Here is a 12549-nt window from a genome sequence, read left to right on the forward strand (position 1 = left end):
CAATAAGTAAGACACAGATAAAATGGGACATATGAAATACTAAATCATGAATAAAATGTAAATTACTTATGAGGGGAACTATAATACTTTTGATGAAAAAATTAAAGTAATACTTTTACATCAAAATGTAAAAATATTATATTTGTCCTCAAAAGTATTACGTTTCCCATAAAACTTATAAACATTTTACTCATGATTTAGTATTACATTTGCATATTGACACAATCCGATCCGACCCGTCTCATGGAGCTGAGTAGGATCCGTGAGACAGTCTCATACACGTGTGACCCAAACCGTAATTGGCTTTTCAAATTTTAAGAAGGGTAATTGGAAAATAGAATTACTTATAGTGATAATTGTCACAAGAAAATAAATGGTTGATACATAACATTGTGAAAAATGAGTTGTATTAGAAAGAAAGAAAATAAATACTTAATTCATAACATTATACAAATTCGATTGAAATTGTGTTGAATTAAACTCATGACTTTTATGTAAGAGAATTATGTTTCGTTCGTATCAAGCGCTCAACTTTTTTTTTTTGAATGCTACTGACTCTATTACATTGTAGTATCTGTTCAAACATACTTTCTCAACCTAATGAAGCACACAGAGTCAACAATGCCTCCACTGAAACTCGATCTCATAACCTCCCACATAGGAGAGGTCACTACATGTCATCTGAGTACAAGATATTGGACTTAGCTTTTCATCAATCTCTGTCTAAAAATTCGATCTCTTAGTCACCAATTACTGGACTTGGCCCATTATCAACCTCCGTCAAACATGTTTCAACCATACGATCACCTCTTATGGCAGGCAAAAAAAAAATGGTAATAAGTTGATGAGTAGGGTACGTAGGTTGGTGAAAGAAATTAAGATTGAAAAGCTAAGATATATGGAAGTAGGGAAGTTGAGAGATGGTTGTGTTCGTTCATGCACTCAATTCATATTCTGACCAAACAAAAAAGTGTCATAATCATCGAAGTTGTCGGCCGGGAAGACATGAAATATGTGGTCCTCACATTACTTCACTTCTTTTCTTAATTTCCTCCTAGTATAGGCTTCGTCGGATCATCTTATCTCATCTGTTATATGCCCACAAAAATGCACTGTTCATCTAAATCACGGTGTCTAAACGGCTCAGCAGATAAGATCAAATAAATATCGTTGTGCAAAAAAAATCTATTCATTTTATTAAAATTCAAATCTTGATATCTTCTTCTAAATATTGTCTATTAAACCAATAAATTAAACTCGTACAAACTGCACTGCCCTTCCCTGCATCTATAATTAGCAGCTAGCTAGCATGCGCCAATAAATTATTCATTACAAATTTTTTTTTTTTTTATTATTGAAAATTAGTCCGACAAAACCTTGCCAGTACGGAATCGTACGTCTCTCCAACATATTGGACACTGCAGAATTTTCATTAAAAAAAAAAAAAACTTTACACCCAGCATGTAATTAATATTATTATTAGTTATAGACCATGCATGTGTAATGCCGTGTTTTTTTTTTTTTTTTTTTTTTTTTTTTTTTTTTTTTTTTTTTTTGTGTGAGTGTGTTAAAATTGTGAATAACTACACAGGCAATAATGTTCACAGTAAATGAGAGATTGGGTTGGTAAAATTTTAATGAGGCTTTCGTTGTCGTAATTTTTTTTTTTTTTTTTTTAAGAATAACTGGATAGGTTTTTTTTTTTTTTTTTTTTTTTTTTTTTTTTGGTACTACTTAATTATCTATTCATAACTATTTTCTCAACCTACTGAAGCACAAAGTATTGAAGGAGAAGCCACAACAGTTAAGTGAAGGGCAAATAAGTCAATGAGTGTCACTATTAGTTGTAACCGTATTTGGCGCCTTTCCTTCCTTGTATAAACTTCCTAATCTCCCTCCTTGATGAATTAATGAAACAGTTTTCCTTTCCAGCAACTCTTACCTTTCTCCTCTCTGCATTCCTCCTTCTTTTCCGATATGGTATCAGAGCCACAGCAAGGTAGCTATGCCGCCGCGGTCTCCGGCTCCGGTGAATCTAGCCAAGGAACTCATCCGGCATCGCCGGTTAATCAATCTCCAGTGCAAATTCCGATCGCATTCGGCCAGCAGAGAAATCACATTCCGCAGAGGAACAATGGTGGTGAAGACATCGAAAATCCTCTTTACTTGAATATCAATGAAAACGCAAACGCAATCCTGGTTAGTCCGCCGCTCTCAGGCAGTGGAAATTATGGCTCATGGAGCATCTCCATGCAGATAGCCCTAGAAGTCAAAAATAAATGGTTTATGGAAGCCTAGCAGCACTAAAGAGGGATCATGCACAGTATGCGGCATGGAGGAGGTGCAATTTGATTGTCCGTTCATGGACTCTCAAGTCGATGGTCCCCTTAATAGCACAGAGTGTGATGTACATGGCTAATGCCAAGGATGTTTGAAACGATATGAGAAGATGATTCTCCCAGCGTGATTCGCATCGGATCTCCTTATAACACCCCACATTTCTTAAACTTAATTACAGTTCTAAAACCAAAATCAAGATAAACTAAGCAGTGGATAAACAAACTAAAATAACCAACTAGTGGGAATGTCACCGGCACAATCACCTCTCCACGGTGATTGCACAGGCTAAGGATGAAACTAAATCATTAAAACAAACTAACATATGTAGCATAGGTCAGTTGGGGAAAAACACCCCGATGTCTATCATCAAACATAGGTAGCATAAGTCTACAATCCTTCATCATAACATCATGAAAATAAAAAGAGTTTAGACTACTAAATCTACTAAGCTAGTCTAACTCGATCAACTCCCAAAGTCCATAAATATCTCCCGAGAGGATCATAGTCCAAATAGTATCCTCCAAAACCTCTCCGATATAGATAATACATAAATATATCTCTCATGCATCAATCTCATGCATGCAACAATCTATTATCTCTCAATGCATCAAAGGATGTCATACCACATGCTTATGGTTTTTGAAAGTATTCTTGGACTCATGTTGGTCCTTTATGCATTTTTGAAATATGCATCATATGAAATGTCAAAATGCTCTATATCATGCTTCTAAATCATGTATACACTAACATGAAGTATTCAAAAAATATATCAACATGTTCGGTTTGCAAAATGGCAATTTCTATACATTTCACTCAACAAGTATGCTTCTATTCTCATTGATCAAATAATACAATTTAATCATGCTTTCATAATAAATAATATTCTCAAAGGATCATGCTTCTTTACTCAATAAAAACATTATTTGATCACATAATCAATAATTTCTCAAACACAGAGAATTTAGCTAAATATGCACTGTGTAACATTTCTTCACAAAATCCTTCATAACATACTTATTTTTAATCCAAATTCAACGAAATCAAAGCCCACACGTGCGTCAAGACGATCCCGAAGAGCCGAGCCACAAGGGCTCGTAACACTCAGTCCGAAACGACACGTAGCTGAGCCACAAGGGCCCGACCACTACACAAAAATCTCCTCAGTACAAAACTCAGGGACCTGGGGCGGGACTCTTCATGGTCCGCCCCTAGAGCCCCGTTAAGGAGCCGGGACTAGGCGACGACCCTCTTCTAGGGCCGTGCCCTAGTCCCGTGGTGGCACGGCTTTAGCCGGCGGCCTTTCTGATAGGCCGCGGCTAGGGCCGCCACTCTGGTCTGGTGCACACTGTGTTGTGCCCCAGATAGCATTTCTCCTGCAAAAACTTCTTCAAACATGTCCAAAACAATCTCAACAACCCATAAACACATACCAAAGCATTTCTAAGCATAAACACATCAAAAGCTCATAATTTCTACTCATTTCTACTCAAAACTAGGCTTCACAGAGCCAAATCTAAAGAGGAATCCATGGGGTTATACCTCTTGTAGTCTAGTCTTCTTGCTTGGATCTCTTCTTCCTCTTGGCCTAGCTTGAGCCTCCTTCACCACCTACACTTCCCAACACACCTTCTATCCTTAGCCTATAACCTTAAAGGCTAAAGAAAACTAGAAGAGAAAATATGATAGGATGAAGGATGAACAAGCTTACTAGGTTGATGTTTCTTTCCATTGATGTTGGCAGGCAAAATGTGAGGAAGAGGCAAAGAAATGAGATCAGGGAAATGTGATGGAATGAAGGGTTTATATAGGGTTCAAAACCCTAGGATGATTCACAATGATTGGTTGGGGGCAAAGGGGTAATTTCCCCAAGCTAAAAGATACTTTATAAGGGATTTTTAGATGTCTTGTGGTCCACCATGTATCATGAACCATAGATTAAAAATGATATTTTTTTTTATTACTTTGGGGTGGAAAAATGAATTTTCCCAAAAGTTAAATGGATGAACACTTGTTCAAAATCCCCTTTTTAATTCTCCCGGTCACTCGGGTAAAATTCTCGATTTAAATCTTGGTACGCAAAGTACCCGAAAACTTTAGAATTTTTGAATGAAATTCATTCATTTGGTGTTGAGTTAACTTTAAAATGGAACAAAATTATTTTATTCAAACACCGATTGCTCGCAAAATTTTTAATGGAGTGAAAAAGCTATTTTGGGATTTCTTAACACTGGATTTATAAAATGAAATTTTGGGGTTGTTACAAGAATAGTGCACAAGGAAAAAGCTATCTCTTATACTTAGGGTTTGGGGGTAAAAATGTAAAATAAAATTATAGGGTTCACCTTACATCATGAACCATCGTCTATAAAGATGATTTTTGAATAACTTGGGGTCAAAAAATAGATTTTCTAAAAGATAGATCTAATTAAACACTTGGTTTGGATTTCACAGGTTCTTTTTTTTGTTTCACTTAGAATGACTTTTGGATTGAAAACTTGGTACGCAATGTACCCGAAAATCTAGGATTTTAGATTTAAAATAAGTCTTGGTGTTGAATTTACTTAAAACTGGCTCAAAATAATTTATTCAACACCGATTTCATCGCAAAAAATTTTTACGGAGTGAAAATGGCTATTTCGGAATTTCTTAAAATCGGATTTATAAAATTAAAATTTTGGTTGTCACACTCCTCTTTGCAGAACGAAATTTACGACTTGAAGCAGGGCAACATGTCTGTCAACGATTACTACACTAAGTGCCATACGCTTTGGGAGGAAATGAATGTCCTCAGACCTCTCCTAATTTGTAAGTGCAAACCTAGATGTTCTTGTGATCTTGTAGATGAAATAAGAAAAGATCGAGAGATCGATCAAATCATACGATTCCTCCAAGGATTGAATGAAGACTATAATTCACTAAAGTCAAGAGTTCTTGTGCTCGATCCGCTACCTGAGATGCACAAAGTCTTTGTCATGGATGAGAAGCTTGAGAGGCAACTGATCATGACAAATCTGATCACTGGTGGTATAGAAATTGCACATGCAAATGCAGCTCAGGCCAGAAAGAATATCACACAAGAAATTGGTGCTGATGTTAACTTCTCCAATGGTAAAAGAGCGATGAATATGGCAAGAGGAAGCAAGAACACTGTTAGGTGCACTTTTTGTGGCATGACAGGGCATGCAATCGAGAAGCATTACAAGAAACATGGCTACCCATCTGGGTGGGTGCCAGGTTTCAAATCAAGAAACAAACAATAGTTCACAACAACAGCCATAAATTCTGAGAGTGGTTTCACTCCTGAACAGATCCAATGACTCATATCTCTCCTTCAAAATCAAGTGGGGCAGGGCCAATCATCCACAACAGCAGCAGTCAACTTTGGAGCATGTAAAGGTATGTCAAGGTAATAATCAAAGAATGATATGTGACAAAGCATGTAAAAGTATGCATGGATATCACAACTTTCGAGCAAGCATAGGAAACAAGGAACATGTTTAGGGAACTTAACAGAAAGTGATAAATAAACTCACACTCTCACCGCGTGTCCTAAGATTCTTATATCCTAAGAACTTAAACACCTAGAGTTCAAGCTTAATGTCCTAAAGTCTTGTCTTAAGGGCCTTATCCTAGGGTCAAACTTAGGCTCCGATACCAACTGTAACACCCCTAATTTCTAAAACATTTAAAGCCTATAAAATAAAGGCAAATCTATCATTAATCATCCACATAAAGCGGAACTAACAACATAAGTAGGGGTGCTATGCCACATCTAGGTTTGAGAACCTAGATGCACAGGCTAGACTAACTGAACAAGGCATAAATTATAATTAATATCCACAAAACAATTCAAGGCTCACAGGCCATCTAACCAATACTAAGCTAAATCCACGAGTTCATCTAGCGCGCTCCAAAGCTACTGATCTGAACCTGAAAAACATACGGTGTAACAACTGTCGGCGAATAATGCTGGTAACCCACTCCCACGCATTAAATACAATATAGGTAGATATAAGAAATTCATTTTGAAACCAGAATACATATATATACTTACGAGACTCTAATTTAAATCCAAGATCAAGACTCAAGACACAACAACAGACTCGATATTATAGAACAATCACAAAGACTAGCATGCGTCCTAAGAACACGATACAAGACATAATAGGCAGATAAACATATAAATAGCAAATAGAGACAACAAAGGAATCCAATACAATCAATTAGCAAGTAATCATCAATCTACACAATCCATCTTCCAACCTTATACCACGTTCCAACCTTTTGACTCCCCTCCATCCTTATATCAGTTCCAATCAGTACCTCCAAGCTACCCTTATATCGCCTCTCTTATTCCTCCGGGCAACTACATGCCCCCACCGACCAACCACCTATTAACCACCTCATATCATGATAGCGCCGCAGTGCCATTCGCATGATCTGTACCTCTAGTACCAATACCAAGGGGTTAGCGCATATAGCCCCGACATGGCACCGCAACCCACTTATAATCTGACCCATGCTCAAGGCAAGCTAGTCGAAGGTGGGTTTGTGCCTTCAGCACAGTAACCGCTAGGTCTGTACCGGGCACTCGTTGTGCCATCCGCCAACACTTCATTTCCACCAATCACAATCTCATCATCATCAGTCACACCGATCATTGGGCAATGACCACGATACCCATCATCATTCAATCAATCAACACATAATCAATCAATAACAATCAAGACATAACAACAACGACACGTACTACACATAAATTCCTAGGACGGTACTCAAAACATCAAAGGAGACTCACACACGTCAAACAGGGTACAACGGGACACAACTGAACACGGGGAAACATCAAACAGGGAAAAACATCACGCCGCGACACCACTTCCCAGCGGGTGGGTGGCGAGTGGAGGACCACCCGCCAGCCACGGTTCCAGCGGGTGGCCGGCGGCCAGGCCACTGCCCGCTGGAATACGGGTAGCCGGGCAGCGGGTAGGTGGTGGGGGTTCTCCCCCCCACCTAATCCCCACTGGTACGAAGGTGAAAATTTGGTTCGGAGTTCGTTCGTGGAATCCAAAATCATGTCTAAACACATCCGAACACGCAACAACAACATCATCACGGATTCAATTAATGAAGATTAAACCAAGAATCATTCCAAATACGTTCTAACATGATTCCTAAACATGCCAAGACTCGACATCAATCACATAACGGTTCAAGAGCATCCAGAACCTCAAGAATATCAAGAAATCTATATGCAAAGCCCTAAAGATAAGTCCTAGGCTAGACTCAACACCCGATCATGCATAAACCCACCCAAGAACACCAAGAACATCACAACAACGAGATTCACGATATAAACCCTAGGGACAAGCTCTAGACATAATTAAAATACAAGATTACACATATAATCAATCACAACATCAAGATCACCAAGATTACCAAATAAACACAATATAAATCCTAGGCAAGGCTCTATCAAGACTCAATCACAGAATCACCCAGACAATTATCAAAGGAGCCAATAAATAAGATATAGCAAGGAAAATAGGTTTTGTAAGACATGGGTTACCTGGTAGTTTTAATTAAAACTCCTTACAACTTCTTAAAGTCCTTCCTCAATCGATCCTCCCTAAGCTTGGTGATGGGGAACCCCTTGGCCTGGGGGGGATTTCGTGTGGGGAGAGGGAGATATGGGGGATAGGGTTCTAACGCCTTCTAATCCCCCCTTTATATAGGTTAGGATCCCTAATACGAATCTAACTGGGTAAGAGGTTTAGGATTCCTAATTAGAATCTGATTAATAATTGGCCTTCTTTCTTTATTCCTAACAGATATATAGGTCTATGATTCCTAATTAGAATCTGAGTAGTAAAAGGTCTACTTTATTTATTCCTAACAGGATTAAAGGCTTAATTAGAGATAAGGGTCCATGGTCCATTGTTGATCAAATTATTTAATCAAGGGAATTATAACTAACTTAAATTCTTTTTAACTATTTGTTAACGGAATTAATTCCATAATTAATCCTGATTTGAAGGCCGTAACACGGGGTGATAATGGTTCAGAATTTAAGATGGAAGATTTTTATGACAAGAACGACATAATCCACCAGAGATCATGTGTGAGAACCCCTCAAAAGAATGCCATTGTGGAACGCAAACATCAACATGTCTTAGCCATAGCTTGTGCTCTTCGTTTCCAGGTTGGACTTCCCTTACAATTTTGGAGACAGTGTGTCATTCATGCAGTTTATCTCATCAACAGGCTCCTATCAGTGGTTCTTGATTGGTTGAGCCCATATCACAAGTTATATAGAAAGAATCCAGAGTTCACAGGTCTCTGAGTAAAGAATCCAGAGCTCACAGTCTTCGAGTTTTTGGGTGTTTATGCTACACTGCCACTTTATCTACAGCCTGTCACAAGATGGCACCTAGAGGTAGAAGATGCATATTCACTAGTGTTCCTACAAGTGTGAAAGGATACTTACCTATGTGATCTTATTGATCAATCCATCTTCATATCTCATGATGTGGTGTTCTATGAAGATTGCTTCCCTTTGGCTCACAAAATAGATTCTGAGTCAAAGATTATAAATCCATCCTTGCATAACATTCCCATAAAAACCTGCGAAGATATCAACTTTCAACTGGCTGGTGATAATCAAGTCCAGAATCACAATGAGAATACAGTTGATGAGCCATCCTTAAGCCCTCATCATAGAAACTGTCCCAATGTGGATGAAGAAAATGCAAATATGACAGAATCTACTCCAAGAAATATATGTGGTGCTGACACCGACAATTTTAGTCCAGGGGAGCAGCCCTCCTTGATTCCCATGTAGCAGTACTCAGATGCCACACAGCAGACCTCAGATCTTATGCAGCAGCCTCGAAGATCAAATAGACAACGCCAGCCATCCAGCAGATTGCAGGGATATTACTGTGACACTGTGGTCCAAAACAGAACATCCCCTCATTCCTTATCAAAGGTAGTAACATATGATAATCTGGGAATCTCACACAAAATATTCTCCATGGCTGTAACTTCAATCACTGAGCCAAGGACCTATAATCAAGCTGTCCGTCACACCTGTTGGAAAGAGGCCATGAATGCAGAAATATCAGCTCTTCAAGAAAACAACACATGGGAGCTCACTGAATTACCTTTGGGAAAGACACCTCTAGGCTGCAAGTGGGTATACAAAGTAAAACTCAAAGTGGACGGCTCAATTGAAAGGTGTAAGGCAAGACTCGTTGCAAAAGGATACACGCAACAACTTGGCATAGACTACCTCAAAACATTCTCCCCGGTGGCAAGGCTAACTACAATCCGGTTGTTCATCAGTATTGCAGTTTCGAAATCGTAGCATATTCACCAAATGGATATCAATAATGCTTTTCTTCACGGGGACCTCAATGAAGAAGTTTACATGGTTCTACCACCCGGCTTTGAGATCATTATATGGATTAAAACAGGCAAGCCGGTAGTGGAATGCCAAACTTAGCAATGCTCTAGTCCATGAAGGCTTCAAACAATCAACAGTGGATCCATCTGTCTTTACAAAAGGTGACAATCATTACACTTTTATTGCCTTGTTAATCTACGTTGATGATATTCTTGTTGCCAGTGCGAATATGAATCTCATTCAAAGCCTCAAAAACTATCTGGACACCACCTTCAAGATCAAGGGTCTAGGGTCCTTGGGGTATTTTCTGGGAATTGAGGCTCACCAAAGAAAATGATGGTTTAAGCATTTACCAACGCAAGTATGCTCTTGAAATCTTAGAAGAAGCTGGATTTACTGAAAGCAAACCAGCACCCACACCCATGGCTCAAGGACTGAAGCTTATGCACAATGAGGGCACACCTCTCACAGATCCTAGCATATACAGAAGACTAATTGGGAGACTACTGTACCTTACTCCCATAAGGCCAAATATTGCCTTCGCAATCCAACAACTAAGCCAATTTGTGGATGCCCCCACAAAAATACATATATCTGTTATACACAGAGTATTAAGATACATCAAGAGTTCCCCAGGCCAAGGCATATTCTATTCCTCAAACTCTGATCTACACCTCAATGCCTTCTCAAACTCAGACTAGGCACTTGCATGGAAACACGAAAACTAGGTAGCCTGCATGTAAACACGAAAATCAATTATTGGGTACTGCATCTTTCTTGGTTCCTCGCTCATATCTTCTTTCCAAAAGGTTGAACCCCAACCCTAAGGGCCCCCCACACCCCGGCCCGACAGAGCATCTGGGAGGATGTAAATCATGGTAACTCAACTAAAGCCCCCCTCACTTTGAGAGGTTGATCCCACACTGTCACTGGTGAAACTCGACCCCTGGTCATTCTTTCCAACTTTCACCTCTATGACCAGTTAAGCTGTCTAAGCGGGCTCATCGCTCATATCTTGGCGAGCTAAGAAGTAGGCAACAGTTTCCAGATCAAGTTCTGAAGTGGAATATCGTGCACTTGCAGCCACCACTTGTGAGATTCAATGGCTCGCATACTTACTTCGCGACTTGAGAATTCCCATGGCTAAACCAGCAACAGTCATCTGTGACAATAAGTCAGCAGTCGCCATTGCAGAGAATCACGTTTTCCACGAGTGCACCAAACACATCAACATCGACTGTCATATCGTTAGGGAAAAATACACTCAAGGCTTGATCAAACTCTTAACAGTTTCCACAGAAAACCAGGTAGTTGATGGATTAACCAAGCCCCTTCCTGCTCCGTCATTCCGCTATTTTGTATCTAAGTTGGGTACACATGACATGTATACTCAAGCTTACGGGGGGGTATTGAAGGAGAAACCACAACAGTCAAGTGAAGGGAAAATAAGTCAATGAATGTCACTGTTAGTTGTAACCGTATTTGACGCATTTCCTTCCTTGTATAAACTTCCTAATCTCTCTCCTTGATGAATTAATGAAACAGTTTTCCTTTCCAGCAACTCTTACCTTTCTTCTCTCCGCGTTCCTCCTTTTTCGATACAAAAAGTCAATACCATCTCCATTGGAGCTCAAACTCATGACCTCCCATTTGGGGGAGCTACTTCGTGCCACTAAATCACAAGCTCATTGGAAATTGGATAGATTAATTAATTAGTTAAATCGGAAGCAATAAGGCACCCGCATGGGCAGCTCAATTGGTCATTGAGGTGAAAGTTTGAAAGAATGACCAGGGATTGAGCCTCATCAGCGGCAGTAAAATAGGTTAAATGGTGCTTTTTTTTTTTTTTTTATGAGGACAAAATTAAAAAAAAAAATGGAAGGAAGCTTATTAGTGAAATTTTTTTCAAAGTATTGCACTTTGTGACAATCAATATCTATATATATATATATATATATATATATATATATATATATATATATATTTAGATTCATATGAGAACTTATATATTAACATGTGAACCTGAGAACCAATCTGAGCCCTTTATCTATATTAGTGAAAGGTGCATGTTATTTATAACACAATGCACACATGTAATGCCCTGCAAACACAAATGCACACACGTTGGGCACCGTGTCTTGGGTTGACTTTTTCCGTGCATCATGTTCTGAGCCGTTGGATGATGCAATGGGTGTGCACATGTTCTTAGGTTCACACAATAAGGTAGGTTATCACCTATATAAATATAAACCTATAGATTATTTATATACATTTCTAATTAAATTGTATTACAATAGTTTTAGTATAATTTACTAAGGGTAACACTTGTGTGAGACCGTCTCACGGGTCTCAATCTGTGAAACAAGTCGAATATTTGATTAATGAGTCGGATCAAATATCTGACCCGTCTCACAGATTGAGACTTATGAGATAGTCTCACACAAATTTTTGTCATTTACACGTGATAGTATTGACTTGATGAGAATACTTAAATCTACACTCTTTAAGTTAAGGTTAATGTCTTTCGGCTTGGCTCAACCTAGATGAATCCCCTGGTATTTGGGATCCACTATCTTTACAAATCCACGTAAGAAAGAATATTGATTTCATATTATGTATGACAAACTTATATAAATCAACTCAAATTGAAACGAAACTTTTTTTTTTTTATCAAGTTAAATTAACTTTACATAGTTTAAAAGGTAAAAGTTTACCATTTTCTTTAGTACTATTAATTATGTTAGAATGTAATATCTGTTCATAACTATTTTCTTTAACATAATAAAGTCGTTCGCATTGAGAAT

Source organism: Ipomoea nil, unplaced genomic scaffold (genome assembly GCF_001879475.1).
Source record: "Ipomoea nil cultivar Tokyo-kokei standard unplaced genomic scaffold, Asagao_1.1 scaffold1310, whole genome shotgun sequence".
NCBI lineage: Eukaryota > Viridiplantae > Streptophyta > Magnoliopsida > Solanales > Convolvulaceae > Ipomoea > Ipomoea nil.